Source organism: Podarcis gaigeae (genome assembly GCF_964106915.1).
Source record: "Podarcis gaigeae genome assembly, chromosome: 5".
NCBI lineage: Eukaryota > Metazoa > Chordata > Lepidosauria > Squamata > Lacertidae > Podarcis > Podarcis gaigeae.
This window is the reverse complement of record NC_139681.1, coordinates 29463326-29484863: the sequence shown is the minus strand read 5'-3', so window position 1 is coordinate 29484863 and position 21538 is coordinate 29463326. Positions and strand designations below refer to the sequence as shown.

The 21538-nt window shown below is 40.4% G+C and overlaps 1 long non-coding RNA gene across 4 annotated transcripts in view; it reads right to left on the bottom strand.

Annotated features, from left to right (window-relative positions):
• The window catches only part of LOC310845410, a 722498-nt gene that overhangs the window by 160465 nt on the left and 540495 nt on the right, over positions 1-21538 (bottom strand). For 2 of the 4 annotated variants that reach the window (XR_014564672.1, XR_014564673.1), the window contains exon 1: positions 11591-12506. The exons of the other annotated variants lie outside the window; for them this stretch is intronic. This is a non-coding gene — a long non-coding RNA (uncharacterized lncRNA). Of the gene's footprint in view, positions 1-11590; positions 12507-21538 lie in introns of those variants that run through there. 4 annotated transcript variants of the gene reach the window in all.

The window sequence follows — 21538 nt, the reverse complement described above, 5'->3', positions numbered from 1 at the left end:
TCCTGCTACCTTTTGCTCTGCTTGTGGGCTTCCCATTGGCCACTGTGAGAACAGAATGCTAGACTAGATGGGCCACCAGCACGCCTTGTGCTGTTCCTGTCAAGATTTCTCTTGCATAAAGGCAATTCATCTAAACAACCTGGCATTGTTCTGTAAATTACATGCCAATTTCAAACAGTTCGTGAGCTTTAGTCCAATGAATGAAAATTGAATTGAGTCACAAGGTTAACAAGAAATTCTATACATCTATCTAGAAAGCAGCTGGCTCATTTACCTTTTCTGAGCTAGATAAAAATTCATTTTGCGTGTGTGTGTGTACAAATGTGTGTGCTTGATTCAGGTATCATCAGCCAAGCAGTACAAGCAGGCCAAATTCATAATTACAAACTTCAGTGCCATAACTACTAAGGATCATTAGTCTGATTTTTATTCATTTCCCCCATATATCTAAGTGCTATTATCTTAGAAATCATTACATCTTTTGGGCTCTCTCAGTGTCTGCCTCCCGGCATTTATATGGATTATGGTGATCTATGGGTGCTCAAAAAAATTAAAGACTTAGGGATGGGTGAACTCCAAAGGGTGATTTTATATATATGGCCCTCTTCTCAAAGCCTGCTTTATTCCAAAGAGAAATCTCATACATTTGATCTTCCCTAAATAACTTGCTACAGAATAGCTTCAAAAGCAAGAAATGAACATGGGAAAAAGTCTGTTAGTTAAATGATGTATGAAGATGCTCATTTATTACAGATGAAGATGCAGTCCAGACTGAGATGACAATTATAAGCAGGGGCTGAAAAAATGAAGACACATCCTTATTTTTTTGGGGGGGGGGGAGTAGGGATCTTAACTTTACAGAATTTTTCCTTAGGAAGAATATTGGGGAAATGAGTTCTGAACTGATGTTGCGGGAAGAGGAGGAGCTTATAGGAACAAGTAGTAGGCCATCTACATTTTTCTAAGGAGGGGATGGCCCCATGCAGCAGTGGTAGGTAGTCAGTAGGGGGCCAGTGAGCATGACTGTGGTGCTGGGGGCCATGCTCTTTTTGCTACACAGTCACAAGGGCACACACTACGAGAAATGGGTTAACCCTCCCTTTTCTGCACACCATTCAATTGTTTTGATTACAGGGGGAAAGGGGGAAAGAAAATACAATAATTGCATTTTTGTCATGAAACAATTATAATGCAACATGACAAAGAACATTTGTCTATACCTGGGAAGACCTTATCCATTAAGTTGAGGCAATTATGCCTTCAAATGTCATCCAATTTTGTCAACTGGGAGGGAGGGGTGTGAATAGACTTTACACACACACACACACACACACACACACACACTTCATGATAGTGAATCGAGGAGCCATTAAGCTTTATTTTTCTGAATTGTGATCCAGTTTTGAACTTGAACCAAATCAGGCAGTCCCTTTACTGCTTATGACTTCTCAGATTGTTTTCAAAAGTGCTAAAATGGGGTCAAAACTGTATCTTATGCTCAGGGCCTGCTTCTAACCAGTTCATAGGAAACTCAGAACTAAGGTCTTTCAGAATTGTTATTTCTTTACTGTAAATAACATTCTCTCAAATCACGCATTGCATAACCATTCAGCTCATCCGTATTATATTTTGTCCCTTTTAGAAGAATTTGGAGATGAAATTTTCAGTTAAATTTCTTCTTCAGGTATCATCTTCAAAAACTAGGGTTTAAAATGAACTGTTGTTCAAAAAATCAGTATCTAGATCGCTGCTGGTTGTTGATTCATATTTAAATGCAATTGTACTAAACAATTTATAATACTATCTCTGTAGAGGTACATTATTGTGCATATGATTGCAGCCTAAATTATTTTATTTTTTTGTCATTTTAGATATCTTCCTTTTTCACATTGGAGCTTCATTTCTATAACTTATTGTAAAAAGAAACAAATCTCTCATGTCACATAATGCATGACAATGGAAAATAAAACAGTTTTGAGTCTGAATTGTTTAAGTGTTACTACTGCTCTGAATGTTGATTTTAACTTGGACATTTGTCAAAGGAAATGATAGTGAAACATGATGTGTAAATTTACTATTTTCACTCTAAAAATGAAATGATGCACACTGACAGGAGAAACTGCACAGACGGAACTTTGTAGGATGTTTTGCCATGGCAGTTGCTGCCAAATATTCAAGCCAGTATTCAGCTTTTAAAAAGCAGCTTCTCTGTTAACTGCTGCAAGACATAGGATGAATCTCTGCCTGAGAATGCAGTTCTTACACATGAAAATGTTTTACTACCTCCTTCCAAATCATTTGTGGGGAGGATGGACTACGATTTTTTTCAGGCTTGCTCATCTCTTCACACTAACAAACCAAGAAGTTGGCTTGCTTGACTCATAAGCCCTGCAAAATGTGTGCTACTAATGTAATTATTCTCCTTGCTAGCACTTTTTTTCCTGAAGCCTAAATAACTGCAGAAACCCTATCGTCCAGAATTTAGTTTATACCAAATTACTCCTGTCTAATAATATTTCTCTTTTTATGTAACATAGTAGAGCAATTTAAAAGATTATAGTCTTGAACCAGAATGATTACATATTGGGAACATTTCATTTGGTTTTGTTCTTGCAGCATTTCTGTGGCAAGGGAGGGAGGGAAGACAGAAAAAGCTGAGGGTGGCGAGAAATAGGCAACAGCAAACAATACTTCAAACTGCAAGGTAAACAGTATTTTTTATTACTTATTCAAACAAACAAATGTATTTTAAAATTCAGTGATGTTAGAACATACACTAGGTGAAATTTATGCTGTAATTAAAAACTAATTGCCACTGTTATTTTTAAGTTGCTAATTCTACTTCGTGCTTATTTGTGCATGTGTGGCATTGATCAGATAAGCAATCAAGCTTTTTTAAGAAACCACTTTTATTAATATCGGATATATGGAAAGTGATGATACCTTGAAGATTTCATATCTGCTACATTTTATCCCCCAAAGGAGCAAGAGTGGGTAACTTAGCTAAGATTTTCTTCTTAGTGTCTTGCTAATCTATCTGTAAAATGGAGGAGGTCAAGTGGTAAATAGGGTTTATGAATCTGTCAGTTTTCTGATTTCTCTCAGATGCTTATTTTTCCAATATGAAATTCAGTGCTTCATGTTTCTGCATCCCCATTTCTATGATTTTTTAAAAGTCCTCCCAAATGATTTATCAACTTTTTACTAAGTTTAAAAAGGTAAAGGTAAAGGACCCCTGACAGTTAAGTCCAGTCACGGACAACTCTGGGGTCGCGGTGCTCATCTCGCTTTACAGGTCGAGGGAGCCGACGTTTGTCCGCAGACAGTTTTTCCAGGTCATGTGGCCAGCATGACTAAGCATCTTCTGGTGAAACCAGAGCAGTGCACAGAAACGCCGTTTACCTTCCCACCGGAGCGGCACCTATTTATCTACTTGCACTTTGATGTGCTTTCAAACTGCTAGGTTGGCAGGAGCTGGGACCAAACAACAGGAGCTCACCCCCGTTGCAGGGATTCGAACTGCTGACCTTCCGATCGGCAAGCCCCAGGCTCAGTGGTTTAGACCACAGCGCCACCCAATTTTACTTTCTCCCAAAATTTTTATTAACCACAACTTATAGACAAACCTACACCCTGATGTTTTCCTGTATTTTAAGTTTCAGCACAGAAATATGATGACTACTTTGCGTTAATATCATGTTATTCACTGTTCACAATTATACTAAAATGAAATAATTAAAAGTTGTAAAAACAATCTAAGGATAATCAAGATCGTTTCTTTGCGCACAGAGACCCACACACCTCAGAGGATGTTAGTTCAGGAATAAATCCTATGTCTTCACAGATTAAGTAAGGACTGCAGTGTCAAGACTTCTATCTTGTTACAAAGGTGGTGTGTCCGTTTGCAATATATGATACTTTTCCTGCATCTTCATCCCAAGGGCCTTCAGACATGTTCAAATCAATGGATTAGTAGTGGGAAACTACTGCATCCACCTGGTAGGCTGAACTACAACACCCTCTATTGCCTGCAGGTCAATTATATGCTACGTGAGCACTAATGTCAGGTATGACATCAAAGGTCCTTGCTCTCAACTCCAATCAGCTGATGGGTGCAAAGTGGAAGCCCTTGTAAGTTTTAGGCATCATATGGATTCAAACTGTGTCTCCAAATGGTAATTTTCTCTCTGTCAGTCTGCAGAAGGGAAAAAATGTGATTTGCAGACACATGGTTTGCATTCAAACTGCACCTGGAAGCAGACATTTTCCAGACTTCAAAGGGGCTCCCTCCCAATCCCCATCAGCTGATCAGCACTGAAAACAACCCCATCAGCTGCATTAGGGAGTGGGTGTATAGCATTTAAATTACAAAACAGGCAGTGAAGTGGAAAAAAATACGCAAGCCAAATGCCAAGCCACTGACTATTTCGAATCACTCCCACTGTAGCTTTGTTCATTTTTGCTACAATGAGTGCTGTCTAAAGGATGATGAGAGATTTAGGCAGAAAATGGGTGGTCTGATGGATCCAAGGTTAGACAGAGGGAAGTTTCAAGAAATTTGCCTCCTTTCTTCTTGTGGTATGGCAAAGTAAGTTGGGGTTAAAGGGGATGCAGTAGTAGTAATGTCAGTTTCCAAAGAGTGCTTCAGTAATGGCAATTCAAAGGTTGTGTGCATCCACTTTTATTAAAAAGAGTAAGCACATGCCTATTGCAGTATATATCATGCACTATTGTAGGAGTTGAACTTAAGAAGAGCTCTGCTGGATCTGGTCTAGTATCTTTTCTGTTTCCCACCGTGGCCAGCCTGCTACATACAGGACATTCTCCCACTGTTGTTCCTCACCAACTAGTTTCAAAAACATTGATCCCTCTCATCCTGGAGGTAGAATATAGCCAAATCATAACTAGTAGCACAGTTGTAATTGCACATGCTCCTAAGAAGAATATATCTTGTGATGCTGGAGGGCAATAGCTGCATTGCATCTTTATAGGACTATTCAAACTTCCTGTTGCTCACACTGCACAAATCAATCTACCCTCTTGCTGCCCCTGATATCTGCCAAGAGATGGCAAGGCAGGTCCAATGCACACCAAGATGGAGACTGCAACTGGCAGGCTACTCTATGTACGAGTATTTGAGAAAGCATTTGCTCTAAACAGACTTCTGCAATCTTATTTTGCTGTGAGTAAATAAAACAATCCGACACTTTCCAGTGATTAACCAAGACTCAGCATTCTTAGTTTCAAAAATTATTTGAAAGGAGTCAAGATGATACCTTCTATTACAGTGGTACCTCTGGTTACGAACTTAATTCGTTCCAGAGGTCCATTCTTAACCTGAAACCGTTCTTAACCTGAAGCACTACTTTAGCTAATGGGGCCTCCTGTTGCCGCATGATTTCTGTTCTCATCCTGAGGTAAAGTTCTTAACCCGAGGTCCTACTTCCGGGTTAGCGGAGTCTGTAACCTGAAGTGTTTGTAACCTGAGGTCCCACTGTAGTGCCATCCAACAATCAGCAAGCTCTGGCTGGATACAACTTTGCCTAACTTAAGGCTTATCCACACTAGGGCTGGGTGATATCAGCTTTTCAACATCACAGTCTATCACCAGCTAAACATCGCAGTCTGGTGATATGCCGCAATGCTGAAAAAACAAGCTGCATTGGCCTCAGGCTGAGAGGCGCTGGGTGAAACTGCCACAGCTCTCAACGTGGGAACTGAGGCACTTTCACCCCAGCTCCTAGCGGGCTGGAACAAAGTGGCTTGTTTGAACGGCTAGCAGAATCATCACCAGTGCTCCCCCCACTTTCGAGGGAGCCAGAGCCGGGTTGCAGGATCCTTTAATTGCTCGGCTGAGGCAAGCGGCAACCGCACACTCAGCTGAGCAGTTTGAAGATGCAGAGGGAGCAACAAGCTGTATTGGTGCCTCACCAATGCAGCTTTTTTCTCCCACTGTGCAATATGAGAGCAGAGTGGGATGGTGGCTTCACTCAGCTATATATCGCTGGTGAAACCAACTCTGCTCCTGAGTCCCTCTGCTAGCAATGCTCACTGGAGAAAGTTGCTAGCAGAGGGACTCAGGAACGGTGGCAATTTCACCAACGATATACCATTGAATAAAGCCGACATTGTGGTCTTCTCCCCATACTGGTCCTGGGTAATATTTTGATTTATCACCCAGGCCTAATCCACGCCTCTGTTTGCTCCACTGCTTTCCCCTGGGGAAACCCAATCTTTAGCACTAATAATAATAATAATAATAATAATAATAAATTTTATTTATATCCCGCCCCCTCCAGCCGAAGCCGGGCTCAGGGCGGCTAACAACAATCAAATAATCAAACAGTCAAATAATCGCACATTCTAAAAATATTTCATTATAAAAATTAATTAAAATCAAATTGATGGCAACCGATTAAGCAAAATTCTGTGCAGGTTGCCAGAGGAGGGAGTCAGGCTGCGCCCTGACCAAAGGCCTGGTGGAACAACTCTGTCTTGCAGGCCCTGCGGAAGGATGTCAGGTCCCGCAGGAATCTGAACAAGCAGCAATCAGGTTTTCCACAGATTTTCATTTGTTCCTATTTAGTTTAGTGCAGGTTTTACAAGGGAAAGTGGCAAGGCAAAGGCAAAACCACCTAGAAAGCACGGGACAATTGGAAACTTGGACTCGTTCTTTCTTTGTACAGGGCAAGCGGACGTCCTGGTGACTTTATTATTGCTTCACAAAGCTCTAACTCCATCATGTTAAAGCCCAAACAGACACAGAACAGGACACCTTGTAGGCTAGAGCAGAAGTTACTCGTGCCAAGATCTACCAAAGACCCTAGTCCTTTTCTTTTTATCCCTGAATAATAAAAGCATTATTCACTTGCATGTACCTATAATATAATTACTTATATGAGCAAGAATTATTTTAATAAAGAATAGTTGGAAGGTAGGGTGGTAACTAAAGTCTTTTACAATTTATGCCACATTAAATTATATTATTGGAGATAAAGGTCATAGTCACATAATTATAGAGACTCCATTATTATGAGCAACAAAGCAAACCTGGATTATGCTCTCCTTTTTCATATTTGTGGACTTTTGCATAATTAACAGTGCAAATATAAATGGTTTCTGTCCCCACCTCAATTTAAGTGCATTTTTGCAAGTTCAAAGTAGTGCAAGGCCACATAAAAAGTTTCAGCTGGATGGAGGGAGGAACTACACTTTAGTTAAGCCACAAAAATGAGTTCAGCAGGAGTGCAGGTAGAGGTGGAATTCTATTGTACCAGAACATATTCATCTAGTTCCAGTAATTAACAGCTAAAGTTAGGCCTTTTAAAATATACTTCATCTAAATTCTTCCCGTCTTTCATTGCCTGGCTATTAAAGCCCCTGAAACAGAAGCAGCAGTTATTTAACCAGGTGTATTATCATTTCAGTTTAAGGAGTTAGTATATAAAGCCCTTGGTACCAGTTTAGTTGCAGGATCACTTTACACCAAGGGTAGTCAACATTTTTATACCTACCGCCCACAAATGCGTCCTTCATGATGGTAAAATTTCCTTACCGCCCACCAGTGCTTGATGGAAGGAGGATTCAGCTTATGCCATAGAACACCCTACTGCCCACCTAGAATCCTGAAACGCCCACTAGTGGGTGGTAGGGACTAGGTTGACAACTCCTTCTTTACACAATATATGCCCACTCAACCAGTATGATCTGAGTTTGTGGCACTGTTACAGGTGCAATATAATATTTGTTCTACACTTCTAAGGATCTAAGGAACTAAATATAAATTTGGGGGATCACATTTTGAAAGTGTCCACCCCCAAAGCCCCTTTACCTATTTGCCTGTAATTTGGTAGGCATTATCCATTCTGGAGGGGCTCTCCCAGCCCTGTTTCTCAAGACCTTTTAACTGGAATTGCTGCATATTGACAGCACAATTATGTAGGTAAGTGTGTGGCCAGGAGGCATGTGAACAATTCTGTGGAATACGCTAAGGTCACAGTCTTCCAGTGCTTCCATGTGCACCTTCCATTCCAGAATCTCTTACATGAAAACTAGACATTTCCTAGGCTAAATGTTTACTTATTAATACACTCAGCACACATGGAAATATGTGGACCAGCATCTCAATGGAGATAATTTTGTCTTCTTTTTAAAATACTCCTGTCTCTTTGCTTATCAAAAAAATAAAAACTGATGGCCTATTTTGAGCTTCTGGACAGCTGCTTTTGTTCCATGGTTTGTCAGTTTACATTTTTATCACAGTAATTTGTGGACAAACGATTTGCATAACTGAAGTGCACAACTTCAAGTTGGTCTTTAAATTAAAAGGAGAGTGGGCAATTCGGTCTTCTTTTCATGCACTAAGGTTTGTTTTTAAAACATTAAATAAATAAGATTAACAGCAGTTGATGCAAATTGTGGGCAGATCTGATGAAGGCTCATGGAAAAACACAGTGATTGATAGAGCAATTTATTTTTATTGAAGCACCTCTTTTTAAAAATATGACTAACTTTGGGGTGGGTGGGGGAAATGGTTCCATCTGCTAACCAGCTGACAACCACAAGAAAAAGGCCTTAATTCATTTGGACTGTGCATTCTCTCCTCCCTTAGTGCATATCATTCCTGCCAAAATTTCTACAATTGGACTCCATGCTGAGTTCTCTTTTCAGAGATCCTGTCCCTGAGACGATTGCATTCAGTAATTCCCAAAAATTATTTCCCCAGGAACCTGATTGTCCCATGAAATAATGCCTGACTTGAAAAATGTTATTACTATTCCAGCACTTCCTGCAAGCACTAGGAAATTTCAAAAGATAGCTTTTATAGGATCAGTTATCTTTTAAGGAAAGTGTACTAGAGTACTGAATATTGAGGGACACAGGTGGCGCTGTGGTCTAAACCAGTGTTTCCCAACCTTTGGTCTCTAGCTGTTTTCGGATTACATTTCCCACCATCCCTGACCACTGGTACTGCTAGCTAGGGATGATGGGAGTTGTAGTCCAAAAGCAGCTGGAGACCCAAGGTTGGGAAACACTGGTCTAAACCACTGAGCCTCTTGTGCTTGCCAATTGAAAAGTCAGCGGTTCAAATCCACACGACAGTGGTGAGCTCCCGTTGCTCTGTCCCAGCTTTTGCCAACCTAGCAGTTCAAAAAAACACCAGTGCGAGTAGATAAATAGGTACCACTGCAGTGGGAAGGTAAATGGCATTTTCATGCGCTGTGGCTTCTGTCACAGTGTTCCTTTGTGACAGAAGCAATTTAAACATGCTGGCCACATGACCCAGAAAGCTATCTGTGGACAAACACTGGTTCGCTTGGCCTGAAAAGCAAGATGAGTGCCATATCCCATAGTCACCTTTGATTGAACTTAACCATCCAGGGGTCCTTTTACTAGAGTATTATAATGTTATTTTTTAAAAAAATATATACAAGTTGAGCAGAAGGAAGCAGGCAAGCATTTTGACAAGACAGCACTAGTTCTCCCAAAACCAACAGTAGCCAATACACACACCTACAAAGGCTGCTTCTTGCCAACCATATGCAAAAGTAAGACTTCTGCCTTAAATTGGCTTCATTCAAATTTCCGAAACCATTTCTCTCCACCATCTTCCAACGGAGCATACAGGATGTGACTAGTACCTAATAGTCATTATACAAACATCTGCTAGATACTTGCCTATACAAAAACCTAGATATGGTATTCCTTCCACTTGAACCAACATAACAGCATTCAAGTTACATTGCACATTTCCATAGATCAGGGGTAGGCAACATTTTTATACCTGCCGCCCACTAATGCATCTTTCTTGATGGTAAAATTCCCTTACTGCCCACCAGTGCTCGATGGAAGGAGGATTCAGCTTGTGCCACAGAACCCCCTACAGCCCACCTAGAATCCTGAAACGCCCAATAGTGGGCGGTAGGTACCAGGTTGACAACCCCTGCCATAAATAAAGTGTTAAGGAGCTTGTTTAACAAGGGGAACAGCAAGTTGCTTCTAAGGAGGTATAGATGAATCAATCAACTTTGTATTTTCAGAGTTTGTCATTTTTCCATTTTAAAATCAGTTATTCCAATTTCCACATCAGTTTTTGATTTTTTTTAATATAAAAGTCTTCATGAACTTTTATCAGCATTTTAGTGTGAAGTTCTCCTAACATACTTTTCTATGCACTTTTCCCTAATATACACTTTTTGCAATCTGATTTTCCCTAATATACATTTTATATGTTATTTTCACTTATATATGCATCTTATGCAAACCATGCCCTAGTATTTGCATTTCTGCACACATTACTTGGCTAGAGAACAGCACTGCAAATTTCAGAGAAGTGCTTGCTTTTAAATGTGAACTGACTCATATTTGCCCCCTATCCCTTCTTCCAAGTAGGGCAGATTTAGCAATTGTCCAAAAATGCCTCCTGAGCTAACAGAGTGCAGTTACCAGAAGCTATTTCAAATTTAAGTCTCTTGCATAAGCCATCTTTAAATGATTTACATTATAACAGAAGAATTCTATTTACCAGTCAGAGGGGAAACACTTTCGCATTCAAAAAGCCTCCATAATGCCTATCATCATTTTCCCATTCCCATTATAAAAGAACATCCTCCACGCTTACATAATTGAGATATTGTCCCTACCCATGACCAAGCATATGTCATTATTATATTTGCTACTATCCACAATCCCTTAGGAGGTCTTCTCCTACAGCCGGCTTTGAAGGAGTACATAGATCTTCGTTTTAATGCCTCGGGCTTTTGTTGCTCCCATGGTTTGGTAATCCCAGGCACCAATTAACCTGGAACCTAACACTACATTTCTTGCCAGTAATATGTACAACCACTGTTATCACAAGAGGATAGAGTGCCTCACCATAACCTGAGCCAAAAAAGCTAATGAGGAAAATGAGATAACAGGCTACAAAAGGTATGCCAGAAGCAGGAAGAGGTGAACAAAGAAGTGTAGGGATGGCTAACTTAAAAGGGTGGGTAGAAGGACCTAGAGACACAGGCTGGATTTCAAACACACTTCATTTTGGATGAACATTTTCCAGCAATTTTAATAAGGCTGGAAACAAAATGTTCATCTTCTTTCCTATAAGCCATTTCCCAGCTATTTCTGGGTTGTTTAGGCACTAACCTCCCTTTCAAAATTGCTGGCTGAACAGACCTTTTCTGAATGCCCCCCCAAAATGGATCCTTCCAAACTAGGAATCTGTTTTTCTCCCTGATGTATGAAGTTAGATCTATGAACTTTCTCGGCTTGTATCTAGCGAATAACAGAATAATTGGAAAGGGGGAGCTGTATTGGCTACAGTTCAGTTTAAAAACATTTGGGGGGATCATCAGTAGGGCTGGATTTGTAATATCCTTTAAGCTTCGTCCCCCTCCCCCACATTTCTATATGTTCTTAGTCAGATGAAGGCAGGGGAAAGCGAGTAATCAAGTGTACTAGAGGTGTGTCTATTGAACAGACTGGGCAGAGCCCTGAGGAACTTGTAAGGAGAAAACGTTTTTTTAAAAAAACCTCCTAAATCCAAAAGCCAAAAACACTCAGGCCCAACCATATATCTTTCACGATCACTTACAGAGACTTCTGCAACTCACTGCTACTCTCCTGTTCTGTAGGTAGTCAGAAAACACTGCAACGGACAGGAGCAGTTCTTCAGTTCTGACCGTTTTAGTTCAAAAGAAGGCAGAATTCCTGAGAACACTGTGAGCAGACAAAATGGCGTCCTTTTCTTCTTGCTTAGCGGCCTAGCCAATCAGGTCACAGGAATACCATATAGCACAAAGGGAACTAGGATGGGTCATGTGGCAACCTTGTTAGCCAATCAGAACCTTTCAATGGGCTGTTTCTGCCCGGAGACTGCGCAATTCATTCCCTCGGCTGCAAGCACGTTCTGAGAGCCAGACTTTCCCCCAGGGAGGAGCCTTTGCTTGAGGCTCAGGCGGGTGGCCGTAGCTGGTAGTGGAGGGAAGGCGTCTGCATTTACACCGAGATGTATTGGGTTGTCTGTCGCGCGGGAGATTGACTGACTTCTTCGAGAACGTGCCAGCCAACTTCAGTGCCTTTCCTGGGGTTTTTTTCCCCTTGCCTGAATTGTGATTGCGGGGTCTGGACGTCAGAAATTTTAAATGGTAGTTTTCCGAGGAAGAAGCCACTCATCAACTCTATTTACTTTTTTAAAGTCTTAATTTGTACAGTGAGTCGTGAAGGGTGGGTGGAAATTGGGGTTTTGGAAATGGTGGGAGGGAAGGAGAATTTGTGAAAAGGGTGCGCGAGAATGGGAAGCTTGTGGGGCTTCCTTAAATATGCCTCGGTTTTTCTTAGCATCATAGACTCATAGAATTGTAAGGTACCCCGAGGGTCATCTAGCCCAACCCCCTGCAATACAGGACTCTCAAATCATCCATGACAGGTGGCCATCCAACTTCTGCTGAAAACCTCCAGTCAAGAGCCTCCTCCTCTTTCCTCATGTTAAGAGAGGGTTCTTCTGCTGTTTCTTCCCACCCCCAATCCTATATAGGTAATGAGTGAAGGGTAAGCCTAAGGGTATGATACATTTATGTATTATTATTAATAATAATTAAATTTCTACAATACTATTCATCTGAGGAACACAAGGCGGTTCACTATTTAAAAAAACACAAAAATACACTACAAAGCAATAACCCCTCCCCCAGTTTAAAAGGCTAGAGATTACTTAGTATTTTAGCCAAGGTCAGTGCAACACAACTTCAACCAGCAAGTTGTTGAGTGGGTAGCACACCAAATACGAAAAAAGCACACACATTTATACATTTACAAGCAAAGGAGCAGTTATGTCCGTGTATGGCAACACTTCCTTCTACTAGTTTCTACTGGTTTAATCACAAGGCATAGCAACTATCTCACCTTTCACTCCTTTGTCATCAAAGGTATAGCAATAGCTTATGTGTGTACACATTGTTCCGTTCTTCTCTCATGGTTTTCTTGCAAACAAACCTTCACCTGCTCACACATTTCAACGTTTAATTTTATTATTTATATAATTTCTAACCTCAGATATTCACATGTCCCTACCCATCTGTGTATATCCTTTCATACTGCAGGCACTGGCAAGTGCAGGAAGTAATTCAATCCACAGATTCTAAGAGAGCGACCAGATAAAGTCAAGTTTTATCCCTGTACTTAAGAGTATTTTTAACTTGAAGTTGCTGAAATTATTCAAAAGCCTCCCTCAAACAAAACCATCAAAGACCTTTGTTTCACATTTGGTTTACATTTATGCACACATTTATGAAGGATGCTGTATGGTTTTCAATCAGGGCTATTCCATGCAGCAGTTTATTGGTGACTGTGTGTTGCTTGTACATGCAGATTTCGTGAAATACCCACACAGCATCCTCACCAAAATGCCATCTCTTATTATTTTCCCATGTAAACTGAATTTTACCCATTGGAAAATGCAATAATTAAACAAGCCCTACAAAAATGGTAAATCCAGATTAAATGGGAACAGGAAGAAGGGACAGCACTTACTAGTGCTGTCGAGTCCACAGCCAGCTGCTATGTGGAAGTACTCCCACATACCTCATTGATCATTCTCATATGATCAGATATGAACCAATCACCACTAGACATTTTCACCATAGCAGCCTCAGCAGTGGTGAATCTTTTGTTTGATTACACCAGGCATCCCCAAACTTGGCCCTCCAGCTGTTTTGGGACTACAACGCCCATCATCCCTAGCTAACAGGACCAGTTGTCAAGGATGATGGGAGTTGTAGTCCCAAAACAGCTGGAGGGCCAAGTTTGGGGATGCCTGGACTACACCCTTGCGTGTTTAGAGCTGGCATTTAACATGCTGTAGTTGTTGGGACCCTCCTTCCTCCATTTAAAATTTCAGCTCTTACTATGCCATGAATGATTTAAAACATTTTTATCTCAACTTTGCAATCATTTTATGAGACTTCTGTTGTTTGCTTTTAATGGTGTAGATTTGTCATTTGTTACATTTTCCCTGTTAAAAAATACTGACTGGTGCTTTACAATAAGGAATGGCATTTTATTAACGTTAAGGTAAAATTAAATGAATACATACTGTGCAGTGTATTTCTCAGTTCTGCCTACTTGGAATGATTAAGCCAATGTACAGAGGTCTGCTCGTTCTAATCAGCTGTGCAATACAGAATACAACGCTTCCCCAAATCAGCTGGAAATCAGACCTGAGCAGGTGCAGTTTTGTTTTGTTTTTGAGTTAATTTGAGAAGAAACCTATGAGGGATTTGAGTATGAGAGAAGCTGGATTGTTTTATGGAGGTTTTGTTCACACATACACGTGTAAAGCACTCGGTGAATCACAGCTGAAAATTACATCTGTGCTCATTTAGAAGAGATATATTTGCACGTACAAAATAATACCTTGATATTGTGGTAGACTGTTGGCATATCTAGCCACAATAATATTTATTGTACTTATTAGTGGCTCTCCAGATCTCGGTTTCAGATCTTTCCCAACTGTATTGCCTGTGATTTAAAAATAATAATTATTGGAGACACCAGAGATTGAACCTTGGGTCTGATACAGGAAAACAGAATGATCTATCTCTGAGCTACACTTCTCCCTGCCCCCCTAGTGATTGCATGTAGGCAATATTTAAAGCACCATCTATGCTCTTTAATCTGCAGTGGCCTTTTCACACAAGTAAGTCATCAAGATTTAACCAATGAATGATAGCCACACAACCAGCAAGATATGCAATAATACCTTTTCCTTCTTCAGACCACATGTGATTCCTCAAGCAGTGAACTTTTGTCACCTTTGCAGCTCTTATCTTCTCTGGCATGACACGTCTCTGATAATGGGTTTGTATCACTTCCCTTGGGAAAAGTTCTTTGGAGCAATATACATCACTGTCAAGAAGATTTTCTTGAAGTTCAGCCAAACATTTATCTTTCCATATTGTTCCCATTAATCTTTGTTATACATTGAACATACCTCACTAAATGATTTCTCACATTCTCTGCACATTTTAATTAACGATATTTCATGAACTTTTAATTGACTAAACTGCATGTTTGCTGAAAACCGACTTCAAACTTTGCTAATGCAGTTATTCTGTGCCCCTTTCATGGACAAATGGAGGGACTGATACTGGAGCCTACGCAGCAGCATGGAGGGATATCCAATCCATCTGTTCCATTTGTCATTTGTTTGAAATCTAGATTCCCCATTCTGTTTCTATTCTGGAAGGTTACAATTTTTACTTAGAATAATTATTTATAATTACCAATATTGTCTGGGCCTCCTTGGCATGTCTTTCATTAGGATCAAATGAACAATGCCTGATGCAAGGTGACAGAAGGGTGAAGTCTACTACTATTCCCATCAAAGATCCTGTCCAGGGAATCCTTATAGCAAGCAGAAAAAAGGGAAAGGTGAGGCTTGAAAGGAGGTGCCTGTCAACACATTGTCCCTTTGAGTTCTTTCTACAGCCTTCTCCAAACTAGCACAGAGAAAGAACTGCACTTTTAGACACAAGGGATGGAAAACAAAGTCCTTTCCCACAGGATCCAGAATACCATAAAGTTGCAAAGCAGTGCCAAAATCCATGTTCTAGGTGCCAAAAAATATCTCGGTTATTATCCTCTTCATATGCATGGGAACATCCACTATATAGGCCCACAATCTCCCCAAGTAGCAAATTGCTTTGCATCCCAGTTCCAGCTTGATCTTCACACCTCATAGCCACAGCCCCCAACTACTTCTTTGCTCTCAGCCTTTGGAAGGGAAAAAAATACCCACATACACACAAATGTATTCCTGCTGCTATGTGGTCGCTAAGCAGTTGCTAAGGACATTCTGGCCTGATATCAAGGTTACTGATAGAACAACTGCAAAGCTTCATTGGTTATGCTAAGTTTTCAGTCTATTTGGGTTACAGACACTTAACTTTAAAATGAAAGGATAGGACTGAAAGAAGTTTGGTACATGTTTTAAAAGAATGAATATAATCATAAGCATAAATGTCTCAAACAAGCATTAGCTTACTGGGTTGCCAAATACACAAGTTGGTTGTTGTGCTTCTGCTTTATTAGACTTGCCAACTGTCTAGAGCCATATTTAAATAGTACAAGATGCATTTTAATCCTGGCACAGCATCAAGCCTGTACATGCTGATTGCTAGGCTCAGCAATTGCTGGGTTTTGGAGTAATGTGCTGCTATCACAACGGCAGCAATGCCTCCTTCAGGCAGAATGAAGTGCTATCCACCTTTGCAGTTCTTAAGAGGAGGGAGCACTTGCTCTCCTGCAAGTAAACAATAGTGGGTCACTTTCTCCTCCTTCTCAACCTTTGGGAAGTACCGGTAAATCTCCCAACGGCATTGGCAAAGCACTGCAGTAAGAGGAGGAGGACAAACAGACTAATGAAGTGTGGGCCATTAATTCAATACTATTTCTTCTGTAGAACAGTAGAGCAGAAAGTTATTGACAAAAACAAATTGCAGCTAAAAATTACTTAACAACATGAACACAGTAGTCATTTTGACAAAACAAGCAGCTCCTTCTCAGTTTGGATTTGAGAAGTACTTCAAGTCAGCGGCTCAAGGTGAGCTGTTGGTAATTTCTGCTCCAAACCTATTTCCATCAGGTCATGCCATTCTTCTTTTCAGGAACATATATTTGTGATTGCAAACATGGCAACAGCAGACAAGTAAGCTTTAGGCAAACAGAACCATGTAATCTATAGGGGGAAAAGTCAAAGCAGTTGGTCTTTAACCGCTTCAGGATTGTTGGGTGCTTTCCATCCTCAATCCAATAATGAATGTAGGAAATGTTTGGCTAGATGTTAATTGGGGTTTATAAAGATCCTTATGGGGTCTTCGCTGCGAGATCACATTCATCCGGTACTATACCAGCTGCACTGGCTCCCGGTGGAGTACAGGATCAGGTTTAAGGTGCTGGTTTTAACCTTTAAAGCCCTATACGGCCTAGGACCCTCGTACCTACGGGACCGCCTCTCCTGGTATGTCCCGCAGAGGAACTTACGGTCTGCAAATAAAAACATCCTGAAGGTCCCAGGCCACAGAGAGGTTAGGCTGGCCTCAACTAGAGCCAGGGCTTTCTCGGCTGCGGCTCCAACCTGGTGGAATGCTCTGTCACAAGAGACTAGGGCCCTGCGGGACCTGACATCTTTCCGCAGGGCCTGCAAGACAGTGCTGTTCCATCAGGCCTTTGGTCAGGGCGCAGCCTGGCCCCCTCCTCTGGCAATCTGCACATAATTTTGCTTAATGGTTGCCATCAATTTGATTTTAATTAATTTTTATAATGAAATGTTTTTAGAATGTTGGATTATTTGATTGTTGTTAGTCGCCCTGAGCCCGGCTTTGGATATAAATAAATATTTTTATTTTTATTTTTATTATTATTATATAGGAGGAAATTATGGCAAAGGGAGTGAAACCTTATACAAAACAAACTGAACCCCAGTTCCTTGATCTGCCTCCATTTTCTTGCAGGCTTCTGTTTGTTCACCTGCATCCAGTCCATGATCATCATCAGACATAGAGTCAACTTCCTTTGATTGTGATGGAAATGAGTGTGTGTGTTAGGTGTCATCTACATACTGATGACACCAAACTCCAAGCTACTAGTGGCTTCACGTAGATGTTATGTGGCATGGGAGGGGGGCAGATTGGGGGATATTGTTTTGTTTGTTAGTAAGTTATGTATTTTTGGGTTTTTTAATTGTAAACCACCCTGTGATCCTCGGATGATGTATAGTATAGAAATTTAATGAATAATGAATAATAATATTAACCCTATGAGACACAATAAGCAAGTGGGCCAAGGAGTTTTCCAGCACCACCTTCTGAAACCACCCCTCTAGCAAGGAACTGACATCTCAGAATGGTGTCACTCAGGTGATCCATGATACTATGGTGGATGGTATCGAAAGCTGCTGAGCATGCTAACAGAACCAACAGGGACAGGCTACCATTGTCTCAACTGTATAAACTATGAAGGCGACTAAACCAGTCTTCAGTCTCTATCTAGGCCTGCAACCAAATGGAAATGGCTCTAGATGATTCAAAACCATCCAGGAAAACATGGCATTAAGATACTTCCACATGCTTAAGCACCTTGTCCAAGAACAGAGCAATAGAGACGGTCAGAAATTATCCCAAATACATTGGGGTTCAGTAATTTTTTTTTAAAAAAAGACCTTACCACTACCTCTAATGCTTTCTGAAGCAACTTCCTCATGCAGGAAGGCATTGAGGAGCCTCCCTACATCACCCAGTCACCCCATGTCCTTCTGGCAGCTTTTATGAGCCAGGAAGGACTAGGATTAATCATACACGTGGTAAATCTCACTTCACGAATCCTGTCCACATCCTCACTCTTTACATGCTAAAAAGTATCCCTAACAACTGGACAAACCAGATCCAAAGCTACAAAAAGTGGATCTGATCAACCATGGCATCAAAGTTAGAAGGGGTGTGAATGGTTTTATCTGAAAAGTGTCTTTGGCTCTAAAGGGATATGGAGGCCCGATTCTCCTCTCAAATGGAATTCTGCAACTGATTTGAGGAAGAATATGATTGGGTGCTATTTAAGATAATACTGTGCCTTGCCAGAGCATGATGGTTTCCTCGCTTTTCAATGTAAATGTGATTCGGACAATCAGAATGCAGTCAGTCAAATTCCAAATTTTCAATCCCATGCAAGTTATCCCCTTTAAAATATTCATAAACCATCCATGAATAGGTCAGTCACAGGCTCCTAGGCATTCAAAAACCAATCTACATCCATCTGAACTATCTATAGCATTTGGCCATTTCCTCCAAAACTTCTATGTAGGTAGGCAATCTGATTTGACGTGAGTTTCTGCATCTTTGGGAACCCTTGATGTGCTATATTAATTGATGAAATGGATAGTGACTATTCTAGCATGGAGAATAGTCAGGGGAAGCATTCTGGTCAATCAGAAAGGAAATGATTTATAAGTCAGCAGCCCAATCCCATTTTTAGTTATTTTTTCCACTGATAGTTGCATGTTTGAATGGTCTAATTCCCCCCAACCAAAAAAGAAAGAAAGAAAGAGAAAACAACAAAAGGGGGGGACTTTTATTTGATTTTTAAAAATTAATTAGCAAAACAACCCTGTTACCCTTGATCCCCAGAGATTCCATATGGTTTAATCTCAAATCAAGAAAGTAATGCTGGCATGAAGTCCATGTCCATGACTCAAACCAAATAAATTAACATGGAAAAAATGCATACACTTTGAATTGTATGTAGAAAAGATCTTCTGAAATCTTCATGCATACATATTTTGCTAATTCTAAGACAATTCGATACACACAAGAGGTGCTCACACACCTCTACTCATGAATCCAATTTTGCTGTTTCTGTGACAGATCTGCCAACAGTGTTGCATGTAGACCGACACCAGCATATTATGCCTTAATCCTCTATGTCAACATTGTTACTCATCAAGACATTACACAACTGCAACAGCCTATGTATCTGTTTCTCATTTTGCTAGAGGCTTCCAATCATTTCGGGCCAGTATAAAAACTTTCCCCACTTTTGCAGTTCATGGATTTATCTCTCAACTCACAGTCTCCTGCTCACTCCCATTTTCAGCCTTATTTCCTAGATTCACCTGCCTTTATCTGATAATCAGGCAACTGAACCTGTTACTTTTTGAGTACTCACTGGCTAGCTCCTCCTGGAGAGACAGGTGAAGGCCTTAAGAGACTGACCATTATTCGCATTTACTCTTGATTGAGGTCTGTATGAACCAAAATATTTATAAAAGGGCAGGGTGGATGAGGTGAAGCCCAGTGACTTACAGTTTTAAAAGGCATCCCTGATTGGCTGGTGGTAGACACAGACTAGTTTATCTGAACCAGTGTAAAGTTGGCAAAACTTGGAGGGGATTACCAAAAAGTGTGCAAAAGTGTGTTAAGTTATATAAGAATTATTTCCATTTCATTTCTGTCCCATCTTCCATCACAGAATCCAAGACGGAATACATTAGTTTACCATCCATGCAGTGGCCAGATCCAGACCTGCTTAGCTAAAACTGGTGGACTCATTTGTCCTTCAGACCATTCTAGTTCTTTTTCTATTATATAGAAAGGTTTCTGCTTTTAACAAAGATGCTTCCCAAGACATTTATGCATTTTGCTTCCAAGGGCATTTATTGTAATTCTCACGTATTGCAAGTATACTACGTATCTCACAGATCACATATAGTCATTAATCATTACTGGTAAGGGGAGATTGTGAACATCTTGAGCAAAGGAGATAAAAAGGTGATGAAGAATAAAGTGGGTTGGGCAAGAAAAGTTGTGTCGGTAAAGATGAGGTGGTGCTAAGGCAGGAGTAGACAGCATGGTGCCCCACAGATTGGACCACAGTTCTCATTATCCATGATCAGTGGCCATACTTGCAGGAACTAATGCGAGTTGGGAGTCCAATATACGGAAGGTGCCATGTTGAGTACCCTAGGGTTGACCAAATCCATCAATTTCAGTTTCTCTTATTTTCTCCTTTGTCCAAGCAGAAGTTCAGTTCTCCACATTTCTACACTGTGAGGTTTTTTTTTTTTAAGTCCTCAGTGCACATTTTCCCAACATACACAATTTTTAATAAGAAATTTCCTCTAATACAATGCATATTTATATTTTCAATAACAAAGTCATTTCTGCGCACACATCCTAATATACACACTTTTGTGCACATTAAATAGTTGGAGAACTGATAACAAAATTAAGAGAAATGAGAATCTGGAAGAATGTCTGTTTTGGTTCAAGCATTGTTTTGGAAAGTGAATTGGGCAGCTTTATATTAAAATGAAAAGTGAACTGAATTTATCCCCCATCCCTAGCTACCCCCTTATCCAAGGCACTCAGATGAGACAGTTCCAGGAAAGTTTGCCTGTTCTATCTAAAAACCCTTGTCATGGAATGGCTGGAAAAAGCCTAGCTCTTGCTTCTATCTGAGGAAAAAGAGACCATGTGTTGCAAATATTATTAATCTACTCATAACTAAAAATAGATCTGTAATTTAATCCTGGCTGGGATGCTTTAAGTGTAGGGGGGGTTGCCTTGGGCAAGATAAAGCAACTAGCACATTTAATGAATAATAATCCTCATTTCCTGAAGATGGCAAATAGCCATCAGTGTTTGGCAATTATCCTCTGTTGTGATTGATTTGCTGTTTAATAAAACTGAAATTGTGTCTTTCTCCCTTTTTGTTGTTTGGATTTCTGTTTGAGATCACACAGTGGGTTAAACACTCAAGATTTGTCAGTGCTTACACATGCAGCTGAGCCGATCACTGATAGTAGCATCATCCAATCCATCATTAAATTCCTTAGCACATTACAATACTATAGATTTGCTGTGCTTCCTGTATTGGGCCATAAACATGTCACTGTTTTCAGATGCTAAAGTCTATCACAAATAAACATTACAGCTTGGAAAAAGGAGGGGAGAGAGGCTGCATAATTTCCTCACCTCAGAATATTGCATTG